Source organism: Sprattus sprattus (assembly GCF_963457725.1).
Source record: "Sprattus sprattus genome assembly, chromosome: 20".
In the NCBI taxonomy this organism is placed as follows: domain Eukaryota; kingdom Metazoa; phylum Chordata; class Actinopteri; order Clupeiformes; family Clupeidae; genus Sprattus; species Sprattus sprattus.
In genome coordinates, this window is record NC_137918.1 from 22,705,529 (window position 1) to 22,718,465 (window position 12,937).

Sequence of the window (12,937 nt, forward strand, 5' to 3'; positions counted from 1 at the left end):
ACGCTACATAGCCCCCTCCAGGCGGGTTACATGTCCCCATAAACCCCAGCCTGCATGACAAAGTCCTGAAGATGGACAGGGGCCCTGCGGGTACGCCCTGAGTGGTTCGATGGCGTCCTCTTTGCAGGCGGAGATGTTACAGTCCCAGTGGACGATTCCCCCACAGTCTCTATTTCCTTACTGAGGCGACCTAATGGCCGGTAGGGCGGCGGTCACGGTGGAGGACTACAGTTCTTTTACGCCCTGTTAACTGCACACGGTAAACAACATCCGACAGTTTATCTAACACAACACATGGCCCTATCCATTTGCTAGAAGCCGGTAGTAGTAGCTCAGTCCTGGCGTGCCCTCGACTGCTGGCTCCGGGGGTGGTCCAAACGCAAGCTCCACGGGCGTCTGGAGCTAGTGGCCGAACATCAGGGCAGCGGATGTGCGTCTGGTGCTCTCCTGGACTGCGCTCCTGTAAACCCAGGGTACCATGGGGATGTGGAGGTCCCAATCTGCCTGCCGATTGCCGGTGATGGTCAACTGCTCCGCCAGCGTCTTGTTGAAGCGTTCCACCAGTCCATCACTCTGGGGGTGTAGGGGGGTAGTCCGTGTCTTCTTTACGCCCAGCCACCGACAGACATCCTGGAACACCTCTGCCTCGAAGTTCCTCCCCGGTTGCTGTGCAGTTCCTCCGGGGCGCCGAAACGAGAGAACATCTTGTTCACCAGGAACTTTGCTGTTGTTGCTGCACTCTGGTCGGAAGTGGCGTACGCCTCGGGCCGCCCAGGCCCTTTTCCTGGCTGTACAGGCGTTTCAGCAATGCACGTATTGCTTGGTGTCGAGGCGGCAACCCGGCCAGTAGAACCGTGACCGGAGCCGATGTTTTTGAGTCGCACACGGTTGTCGTGACAGTGTGTCCGCATTGCCGTGCAGTTTGCCAGCCCGGTGTTGGATGTCAAAGTCATAGACCTGCAGTGTTTCTAGCCACCGAGCTAGCTGCCCCTCCGGTTCGCGAAAGTTCAACAGCCAGGTGAAGGCAGCATGGTCTGTGCGCAGGAGAAACTTATGTCCATAGAGATACGTCTGGAACGGTTTTATCCCCAGCACCAACGGCAGCAGCTCTCTTCTCGTGACGCATTAATTCCTCTCCAGTCGACTGAGGGCTCGGCTGAAGTAGCCGATCACCTGCTCCACGTGTTCTCCATTTTGTGAGAGCACTGCCCCAACACCCACGTCGCTGGCGTCGGTGTCAAGGATGAAGGAGCGAGTGCGGTCAGGTAATGCTGACACTGGTGCCTCCACCAGCGTTGCCGCAGCCTGTCGAAGGAGTCGGCGCAGTGCTCACTCCAGTCGTAGGGCTGTGCTTTCTGCATCAGTCGATGTAGCGGGCTGGCTTTCTCTGCGAAGCCCCTGACGAAGCGCCTGCTGTAGGACGCCATCCCCAGGAAGCTCCGCAGCTCAGCGACGTCGCGGGGGGTTGGCCAGTCTCTCACAGCTGCGACTCTGCCCGGATCAGTGGACACGCCGGCCTCGCTGACGATGTGTCCGAGAAAAGCAGATTTCCTTCGGAACAGATGGCATTTCCACGGGTGTAATCGCAGCCCCGCTTTTCGGATGGCCTCGAACACTTCCTGTAGATGAGCCTTTCGATTGGCCTTGAACTCTTCCTGTAGATTCGGTTGCCTGGCAGCTGATGACGTTCTAGCTGTCGGCAAGGCACTGACTGCTGCAGCGCTTCTCGTTGTCGACACTTCTCCAACAGCGCGCAGACGCACGGTCACTTTGCCTATGTGAAGCAGAAAGTCTTTTATGTTCACAGTAGCCCCCCACAGAGTCAATATGTCCAGGCCAATGATGCTCTTATCTTGACTATTGGCCAGCCAGAATGAGTGTTGGACTGTACGGCCAGCGATGGAGACAGTCAGGGCTTTTCTCCCTTTCATTGACGCTTGTTCTCCAATCACTGTCGCGATGCGTGTCTTTGTGGCCATCCAGCCCGGTGGTGTGAGCTGGTTGGTGTTGGGTAGAACACCGGGTCGGATGATTGAGATGGTGGACCCCTTGTCTACCAACGCCCGCGCGGGCACAATATGTCCTTGTCTCTGTTGATTTAGGGGAGGGGGCTATGATGATAGACGGCTGCTGAGGTGCGATCCGTGGTGCTGGCTCCAAGCATTGGCGGGCCACATGACCAGGCTCCCTGCACCGATAGCAGCCGTCGTCTCGCCTCCTATGATGTTGTCCAGGTTCCCGTCTGGGGTATCTCCGTGCGTCAGTCGCCGCTGCTTGCCTTGCCTCCACTCGCCAATCTCCACCGTCACGTCTGCCTGCCGTACGTGAAGTCTGGTTACGCACAGGACATGTTCAACCGATCCGTTCTGGGCGCAGGCCTTGCACAAACGCCTGCAGCGTGAATTCCTCTTGCTCGGCATCGGCAAAGGTCGAATAGCCTCTCCGCGTGTAGAACCGCAGGTCAGCGGTGAATGCCCCGAGGCTCTCTCCGTCCCTTCTGAAGCGGTTGGCTAGCCTCTCCCGTGCAAAACGACGCTGCAAAGCGTCCCTGATCCGGCGTCAAGTCCATCAACGCTTGCAGCGCCCTTCTCCTCCAGCGCGAGTGTGACTTACACGCCGGTCTCCTCACTCGACCAGACGTTGAAGTTGGCCGCCAGCTGCACTTAGATGAAGTACGTCTCCAGCCGTCCCTCTCCGTGATACTTAGGCAGCTTCATGGTCGTTTGCCTGGGCGGGTTGTAGATGGGTCGGGCGTCCAGAGTCGGCATCGGGAGCTGTCTACCCTGCAGCTGTCCCGTGTATAGCGGCTCCAGAGCGGGCAGTTGATCCAAGGCAGTCAGGGTGATATCGTCTACCTTGACGTCACTCCTTTGCCGCAGGCACTGGCTCCATCAGTTCCATCGTAGAGGCGTTGCAGTGGTGTGTCCAGCGGTGACTCCTCTGTCCTGAAGGCTGGTAGAGTGGTCCTTGAGTAGTTTGCTGGTTCGATGACACCTCCAGGTGCTCCCCATGGTGTGAACATCCTCTATCTTCGTCAAATCCCACTTCTGACACCAATGTGGCGAAGTAAAGAATGAGCTCGAGTCAACTCTGTGTTCCAAACTCTCTACTGTTCTCGAACACTCATACTCAGACAAAGATTAACGGTAAATACAGAAGATTATAATCACAATACATCTATGACATAAACACTGTGGCACTTCAAGTTATATGTACAAATCACATAAGAGGCAGGTATTTACATAGACCACACACACAACAATGAGATATACACAACACATAGCACTATGGCTAGGATAACAGCTGTGGTGTATTACTCCCATAATTCACCGTGGCATAACAATAACACTAGTCCGCGTAGCGGAATCCCAGCTACGCTACAGTATTTATACCTCTCAATACTTGTGAAAGACAGTGGACTGATGAAATGACAGTATTTATCTCTGTCAATACTCGTGAAAGACAGTGGGTTGATGAAATTACAAGATTAAAGAGAAAGAGGGAATAGCAAATAGACAGGCAACATGATCTAGGGGAATAAATCACATGTCATAATTATTTCTATAAGACATTTGAATCTCTGATTATTGTTTCATTGTGTAGGGGAGGGGAAGATCTTTTTACCTGCAATAGTGTAAAACTGATGACATCACTGAAACTGATGGTAAGTTACATTTTGTGCAGTCAGTTCTTGTATCTGAACAGTGCTAAGCATGTCTATTCTGTTTATGAGAGGCCTACTGTAAATATACTTACATCAGTTACACAGCGGCCATAGTGGTTTGTCAGACATTCCAGAAAAGCACATTGTACTCTTGTTGTAGTTGAGGAAAGCTGTATGAACATTTTCTCTTTAAAATGTTCAGGATTAAAAAGTGAAGGTTTCCACGACTGTTACATGATCTACTAACTTATGACACAAATTGCATTCTCTTTGGCTCGAAGCACCTGAGACTTTCTCTGGAATTTAGGGATTGTTTGTGTCATTCAGAGCTAAAGCCATTCTCTTTAAGCAATTATGGGGACTTTGATAGCTCTACGAAGTAAATCAGAATCAGAATCAGGTTTTATTGGCCAAGAAAGTTTGCACAAACAAGGAATTTGACTTGGTAAAGTGGCTCTCAGTGTGCTTACACAGAATATACATCACAACAAAAAACAAAGCAAACAGTGCAACGGTCTAAGAAGTCTAAAAAAGTATGTACAAGGAGGAAAGCCTATATACAGGAGCTGTGAATTGTAACACAACAATAGTGCAAAGAAGTGGAGAGTCCAAGAAGTGCAGGGATAAATGTTAGACGGTATGAGAATGACGATTATACAGTAAGGGTATGGGAGTAATTGAACAGTGGTTCACCAGTGCTGACCGACCGGGTGCTGGATGTTATTTCACCCAGCCTCACCTGCTGCTTCCTGTCTATCAGGAAGTTTGTAATACACTGACAGGTGGAGGCGGGCACAATGAGCTGGGTGAATTTGGTGAGAAGGACTTCTGGGATGATGGTGTTGAACGCTGATCTGAAGTCCACAAATAGATTCCTTGCATAGGTCCCTGGGGAGTAGAGATGTTGCAGGATGTAGTGCAGCCCCATGTTGACTGCATCATCCACTGACCTGTTTGCTCGGTAGGCAAACTGCAGAAAATGGAATAATCTCCAACACTGATAGCTGACAGATGTAATTGAGGATGAATAGATGAATGATGGATAGATGAATGAATCAGTTGTATTTTGGTTTTATAATAATTGTTTTCAATAGGTTTCTTCCCCCTCGCCGTCTCACTACTGAACAACTAACCCATAGTAGCATATATATTTATATACTTTATTAAACTTTATAGACCATTGCACCGTTTGTTTTTGTATTCTGTTTGTTTTGTATTGTGTTGTAATGTATATTTTGTGTAAGCACACTGAGAGCCAGTTAACCAAGTCAAATTCCTTGTTTGTGCAAACTTACTTGGCCAATAAAACCTAATTCTGATTCTGTTTCTGATTCTGATACTGGATAAAACAGAATGTGATTTATTTGCCATTTTAGAAGGGTTTCTTCTGTAGTTTATTAGACATATGCATGCTTTAACACAACTTTTCCATGCCATTTCCATTTCCATAAGAAAAATGGGGCAAATTACCGGGGAAAATAACAATTTCATTTTACTCATCGAACGATTCAGAGTGTTCTTTGGAAACAAATGGGGCCTTGGAAATAACAGCTAGCAGGTAGCGACCTCTAGTGGTTGTTTATAGTTGTAGTGAAGGAGAAATGTATGGTCTTTCCCATAATCCAAGTCGTATAGTTTACTGGGCTTCTGAGTCAGATGTACAGTGTGACACACAAACAACGTTTCCAAACACCTTTGTGACTATACCTCTTATTATGGATAACTGTGACATAAATTCAAAGAACACAGCACACAATTTACATCATATTCTATGTTTCACTTTGGCATTCAATTTACAAATTGCTGACAGCACAGTTTTTGCCAACAAAACATAACATGGCATAAAATATTTCAGCAGGGAACATTTTTTTTCTACAAATGCAAAACAGCAAAACAAAAAATGCTCTCACAGGCAGTACATCATGATGAAAAGATGATGACTAGATTTGATGCTGAATGGGCCCCTCTAGTGCCTATCGAACAACATTGAATTTATGCAGGAATATTCACAGAACCTCATGGAATAGGTATTATTGAAAATGGATACACTAACAAAGAAAAACATTGAGAGGCAAGCTGGGGATAGACAGTATGGTTTCAGCAGTACCATTTTATGCAAGCATCAAAGGAAAGAGGGTATACGTAATTGTGAATAATGGTGAGCCTGTTTTAGCAGCTTGTTGTAAATAATAAGGCAAAGATTGAATATATTCTTTCAATACAGTCCTACAACCATGCACAGAGAGAAATACACAAACATTCATTTGCGCACATACACTCACATACACACACACACAGAGACAGATACACACACACACACACACACTCACACACACACACAAACACTCATTGAGTTAACACACAAAAAAAATCTAATTATATCAGATTGACTGAGGTAGAACATCAAAGGCCTGCAGAATATCATAGAGAAACCCTGATAACTCAAATTCTTCTTAATTAGTCAGAGAAAATTCGAACTAGTAGAGAGAGGGAGAACCACTGCATGCAGAGAACGACCAAAGAGTTGGAAGGGGGGGTTAGGATGACAGAGAAATGGATAGACTGGGTGGGGGGGGGGGGGGGGGGGGGTGGTAGAGGAGAATGGAGAGATGTCAAGCTGCGGTGCGGTGCTCTGGCCGTTGTTCGCCGGCGTTTGAAGTTGTGCTGGCGCGGAGATGGTGGGAGCAAGGAAGGTAATTGTGTCTGACGGCGGAGCAGATAATGACGAGCGCGGGTAGATGGCTGTTGCTAACGCGCGCGGCCCCCTGCTGCTCCCGCTCACACTTCTCCTCTCCTAATTGACCGAGCCCCGGCTCCCCCGAGCCCTCTGTTATTATTTATTAATAATTCATCACTAAATAATTCACAGCCTGGAAAGCGCACGCACCACGGATGGGCAGTCTTAGATGAGCATGGGAACGCTGAACTTCAAAACAGTGCCAATGTCCAAAGGCACAGATTTAGATTTTTTTTGTTTTTTTTTGTTTGTTGCTGATGTTTTATCGGTTTTCTTTTTGTATTTGTTCTGTCTTGTTCTGTTGTAATAAGTGACAAGAAGGTGATAGGAACAGAGCTTAAAAGCTGATAGGGCAACTGGTGAAAAAAGATGCTCTGCTCTGGATGAAGACATAGACCTCTTAATAGAGAAAATTCAAGGTTAAGGGATTTTAAAGAGTCATATCAGGAATAGAACGTGTGCAAACATTAAACGGGTTCACTGCTGGGTGGCCTGGACATTTGATTTGGTCTTAATCCTTATCCACTGTGAGCTGTTGCCTGTGAAAATGAATTGTGTCTAAATCAAATGTAACCTTTGTATTAGCAAGGACTCACACCAATTTGGCATAAAGCATCAATCAAACTCACTCAAAAAGAATGATATTGCGTTCCTTTCCTTTGTTACAGTGTAATCGCTATTTGAAATAGGCTTCTGAATATCAACCCTACTTGAAAGGTATACGCAGTGTAAATACACACACTAGTCTGATAAACCATTACTAAGTATATGATGTGTAAATACACACACTACTCTTGTAAACCATTACTAAGTATATGATGTGTAAATGCACACACTAGTCTTGTAAACCATTAAGTATATGATGTGTAAATGCACACACTAGTCTGATAAACCATTACTATGTATATGATGTGTAAATGCACACACTAGTCTTGTAAACCATTACTAAGTATATGATGTGTAAATGCACACACTAGTCTTGTAAACCATTACTAAGTATATGATGTGTAAATGCACACACTAGTCTGATAAACCATTACTAAGTATATACTGTGTAAATACACACACTAGTCTGATGAACCAATGCTCCTGAAGGGGTCAGCAATGCCCCATTCACTGTTGGTAATTCAATCAGTATGACTGCACAACTCCGCCATGTCGTACAGATACTGTTATTTTTACCAAACACTTTTATACTAAATGAGTTATTTTATCTGTCTTCCTGTCTGTTTTGTTGCTGTTGTTTTTTATTTCACTTAACAGCTTTCATTTTCATTAATGGCAGTTTACAGACGGATTGATCATTGTGATTCTTCTTTAGTCTAACATCTTGTTCTAAATGGTTCTGGTTCCTTCTTTTATCTACTCTTTTTAGATATCTTGTCGTGTTGGCTGTAAAACACTTCTGTTGTATAAATACAATTATTCAGGATTATTAATAAAGTGTCAAACTAACTCCACCTAAAAAGACTAAATTAAATAAAACTAGACAGAAGTACACTATCTTTTATGTATCTAAACTAAACTGATTTAAATCTACCCATATCTTCCAAAAGTGATTTTGAGGACTTCACATTGACATTACGTCCAATTAAAAAAATAAAGGTATACCCTGTTATGAAGTGTATAATCTGAAAAACAGCCTCAGTAGCAGCTCACTAGTGTATTTTTAGTTTTCAGATATTTGTTTGCAAACATGGTCACCACCTCAAGCCTCTCCTGAGGACTGAGGCCTGATTAAATTAAGTTTAATTTCTCTGCAGATGCACACAAGCTCAACATTGAGAGGGCCTGAATGATTTGGGGAGAGAAGAAATCAACACCGAATGTTGTGTGGAGGGCTCCATCTATCCCCGTTATGGCTCTCGAGAGGTTGCGCTCATTCGTTAAACCACTTTTAGTTCGAGTCGACTTTTAGTCGAGTTTCAAACGCCGCAAAGTAGCTCTCTCTTAAAGTTTGGTCTTCGTTTCCATCTCGAGTCCTGTAGGGAGAGAGGAAAGTAAGTTGTGGAAAGATTTCTCTTTGGACTGGCATCAGTTTACTTCGCTTTGAGGGTTGGTTTATCAGAAGTTGTCGACACGATCCATACAAATCTCCCGTTGCCACCGCACAACACAGACAGTCTTTCATGCTTTTGCTTTGGGGACTGTGAAGGGCTTGGTCCTTCGAGACTGAGGGTTTAGTTTTGCTCTGTGTATATATGTATTTTTGTAGACATCGCTGTAGACTTCACTTAATCTGAGAGCACATCAAAGCCTCTCCACTCCTTCAGTGCTAAATCCTCTACTAGTCCTTATTACCAAAGTGCTCATAAATGCCTATGGGGAGTCAAGAGGGGAAAAAAAGCAAAAACAAAAAACAAACATGTTTGCTTTTATCTCGCAAATAACTATTTATGCTGGTACAAATGAGCATTCTGAGGAAATATCAGTTTGTGTGAGAGTATTCAGAGATGTAAAAAATTACCCCAGAAAAAAAAAAACAGATGGGCTGAGGGCAGATTGTTCTACAGGGACGCCGTGATGGGGAGAATTTCCATGTTGTTTTGAGTCATCTTTTGTGAGAGAACTGTCAGCGACAGATTTCATAGGGTAAAAGGAATTCTCTCCCATTTGTTCGTCATCCCAGCCTTTGGTTCCTGTGTCAAGTGAAGTGTCAGAGAACAAATGAGTGGCGCCTGCGGTTTTGATTTATTTTTGATGGCCTGCTGTTGTGAACATGGAACATGGAGACGGAATGTTACTGTTCTACCCTCACTCTCTCAGGCTCTACCCAGAGTAAATAACTTTCATCTGTCTGTCTCTCTGTCTATCTATTTGTCTATCTATCCATCCATCTTTCTATCTATCTATCTATCTTTTTGTCTTTCTATCCATCTATCTATCTGTTTGTCTGTTCATTCACCCCTCCATCTGTCCCTCCATCCATTTATCTATCCATGCATCTATGCCACTCTGTGAGCAGAGCTCCAAGCCTGCTGAGATGCAGTGAGTTCTGAAGCTGAACTGGTGAATAATAGAACAAAGTGCGGACGAGCCTTCTGAGGTTCCAGTGCACATCAGTACCCCTCCACCAAACACAGAGGGGAGGGGGAGAGAGAGATTTAAGGATAGATAAAGAGAGAGAGACTGAAAGAGGACAGTCGAAACACACTGTCTGTCTGTCTGTCTGTCTGTCTGTCTATCTGTCTGTCTGTCTGTCTGTCTGTCTGTCTGTCTGTCTATCTGTCTGTCTATCTGTCTATCTATCTATCTATCTCTCCAAACACAGAGGGGAGGGGGGAGAGAGATTTAAGGATAGATTAAGAGAGAGAGAGACTGAAAGAGGACAGTCGAAACACAGAAAGGGAAAGAGATGCAAGAAGAGAGTTGGAGACATTAAGCCAATGGCTGTGAGACTTGCTACTGAGCTACTGAACTGATAGAGAGACACTCGCTGTGACGGGTGCCGAGTGCTGTAAAGGTTGATATTTGACCGGTGGTCTTTTCCGTGGTCCTTGGGTAATCCTGCCAGCTCCATGCACTGACTCACCTCAGAGATAAATCTGTCTGTGTGTGTGTGTGTGTGTGTGTGTGTCTTGCTGCCATAAGGTACACCCAGGGTTAATCACCATGAAGCCACGCCAGGGTTCTGTCCCACGGGGGCCGCCTCATCCGCCACGTGTCTCCCTCCGCTCCATCCCACAGGAGGAGCCAGATTCTTCACGGCCCCGCACGGACCGATTGAAGTTTTGGCAGCTCTGGTGAGCCTCCGCCCGGTGATAGCACGCTTCATTAGAGCTGTCAGTCAGACGGCCGCGGTGACAGAGCAGCACCGCGGGGCGCCCTCGGGGCCTAATCAATGCGCCCGTCCCCAGGAACGCGCCATCAAACGCAAAAACGGGGAGAGAGGGCTGCACACACACACGCTCAACCGGCCCCCGCTCTGGAAACTTCCAGAAGGCCCGGCGCTGATCGACTCATAAACACGACGGCTGCGCCGCTCAGCCTGTCTCCCCCCAAAGTGATATCACTTACGGCTCAACAGTGGAACTGTCCATCCTTTGCCATGGAGTCAAAAAAAGAATGACTCAATACAGAAAGGAATGATTAAATGAATGGCCACACTTTTAGACACCCGAAAAGCTTTCGCGTGCGTCATAGCTGACTAATCTCACCAATTGTCAATCTAGTAGTGCCCAACTGGAAGGATTGCCAGCGGCGCAAACCCATACTCTCACACACACACACACACTCATGGGGTGTGTGTGTGTGTGGTGCAGTGGTGAAGTGGATGTTTGTATTGAGCACGAATGATTATGTTCTCCGTTCGGTGTTGATCCCTCAGCACCTTCACCACCCTCTCTCTCATCCTGACACTGGGAGCACAAGCATCACATGACCAGGAGGCTTCCTAGCTGAGGCCCCACTCCCCTGGAACAATAAGATATCCTTAAAAACCGTGTTGTGTGCACTCGAATACACCGCAGGTAAAAAAAAAAAAAAAAAACGCCAAGCAAAACACAACAATGCCTTTGAAGAAAAGTTGTACTTCCAGAGTTCCTTTTAACAATATACAGAAGTGAGCGGGTTCTCACTGCCGCCATGTTATTCAGAGCGTTCTTTCAAATATTTTGGAGTGAGAGAGGAGATGAAACGAGGGGCAGAACAATGAGAGCGAGGCGATGTTGTGGCGTTTCGTGCGCCCTGCCCCGTCCCTTCTTTGTGTCTGCTCCAAAGGTTGACAGTGGCCCTGCCTGCGCTGCGGCTGGCGGCTGGATATAGCCTCTCGGCATTGTGTGGGAGCTACCCCACACCACGTCCACAGCGCAGGCTCCCTCTTCCCTATCAAAAGGTCCAGATGTGACCAGCGTTCGGAATCCAGTCGCTTGTTTGCTCTCTGGGCCTCCACTGTTTAGTCTTCCCTCCTCTGCCTCTATTCCTTCTATTTACAGGCACTGCTTCTGTCTTATTGCAGCGCCCCTGTTCACAGTAACCCACGGCCAGATTTGAAAAATGTGTGCCTTTAACACTTCATTTGGGCGACAGTGGTACAGGAGGTAGAGAAGTCGTTTAGTAATCAGAAGGTTGCTAGTTCGATTCCATGTTTAAGTGTCCTTGAGCAAGACACTGAACCCCTAATTGCTCCTGATGTGCAGTGTGCATTCAGTGTTAATGTAAGAAATGTGTATACATCATTGTAAGGCGCTTTGGATAAAAGCGTCTGCTAAATGACTAAATGTAAATGTAAATTTGTAGCTGAAATCATCAGGACAGAATCAACTGTTCATGTTGTTGTGTGTGTTGTTCTGTGTACATACCTTTCCCACAGACCTAAATTATGAACACCCACATTAAGCTTTGAGTGTAAATGCTGTGCATGATTACATTACATTATATTAATTGTTATTTATTATTATTTCGCTGTGGAAGATAATGTTCACAGCATCCTAAGTTTACATTCCCATATACTTTATTTAGTGTCCTTATATGAGCAGAAGTGAATACAATAGAGAACTTGCATTCTTAAAAACACTTTGTGGAAAAGTCAGATAAAGGCCCATCTGAAATCTCTCAACTTTTTTATTTTTTTAAATCCAGACATCCATCATGTTTGTCAGACCTTTGTATGACAGAATAAAGACTTCTTGTTGTGTTGAGAGTCGTTCTCTTTATTTATAACCCCTTCCAACTCTCTCTTCAGTATGGTTTGATTGTTGTTGTTGTGCTAGCATGTCCAAATTGTCAAGCTTTTCCATTTTTAAGACTCCTTTCGGAATATCAAAGCAGTCCAATCTGAGGACTGGGTCCAGAAAAACTTTGTTGCCTGCACTCCAGCAGACTACCACAAGAGGTCACTGTGCCGAGTGACGGAGCGTCAGAACAAAGGAGGCTTCAACGTGCCCCTCAGATTTGCTGCTCTCAGTATAGAATCACAGCAGGTTTCTATTTTCAGTTCTGAATAGTCATCAGTACTGCTCAATAAGCATAACACACTCCATCTAATATGGGCCGTGGACAGTAAGTCCAAAAGCAACAGAGAGAGAGAGAGAGACAGTGTTTGCTTATCAACATAATACTGAGCTTGTAGACGGAGAGGCAGGCAACTAGCCGGTCCAAAAATAACGGAGGAGCGAATCGGCCCTTTCACACTAGATGAAGAACCGCCGCTGCTCATCCTGCTCACTGGATTACCAGGCAGAAGCTGTGGCATTCACTTTAGCCTACGCCGTGTGTGTTATAGATTAGGGCTCTCTTATGGCAGGGTTAAATGTCCCAGCCTAGCGAGCTGCACACAGAGAGAATGCTCAGTGTGTTTTGAAAGGAAGGGCTTTTGGGGCTAAATAGCTGTAGGGAGCTAATGCCTCAGCCTGGACCGGATTACCACTTTAAACTGTGCTATAGTCTTCTTCCCCTCTCAGCAAAACTGCTGCATCTACTGAACAGACAGTGGATGGCACCATTTCTTTTCTTCCTCGTTCTCCCTTTCATGCACTTTCTCCGTCACCACTGGATGAGTGTGGGGGGTTGATGACAAAATTCCCGAAATCAGGGAA